Here is a 203-nt window from a genome sequence, read left to right as displayed (position 1 = left end):
ACTTTTTTTTTTCCCTTTTGTTTTACCAAAGGGTCTTCCCAGCCGATGCCACTAATCGCCGCAGAAGCAGATTGTAACATTCCACTGTGCAATCCTTTTTTGATCCTCTGGTTTCAGAGTAAGAGCTTTTACACAAAGCTTTCCTGATTAGTGGAAAAAGTGGGAAACAAAACACAGGAACTACAGCTTGAATATTGCCCCCT

Source organism: Buceros rhinoceros, unplaced genomic scaffold (assembly GCF_000710305.1).
Source record: "Buceros rhinoceros silvestris isolate BGI_N320 unplaced genomic scaffold, ASM71030v1 scaffold40089, whole genome shotgun sequence".
In the NCBI taxonomy this organism is placed as follows: Eukaryota; Metazoa; Chordata; class Aves; order Bucerotiformes; family Bucerotidae; genus Buceros; species Buceros rhinoceros.
Note: the sequence above shows the minus strand (reverse complement) of the source record.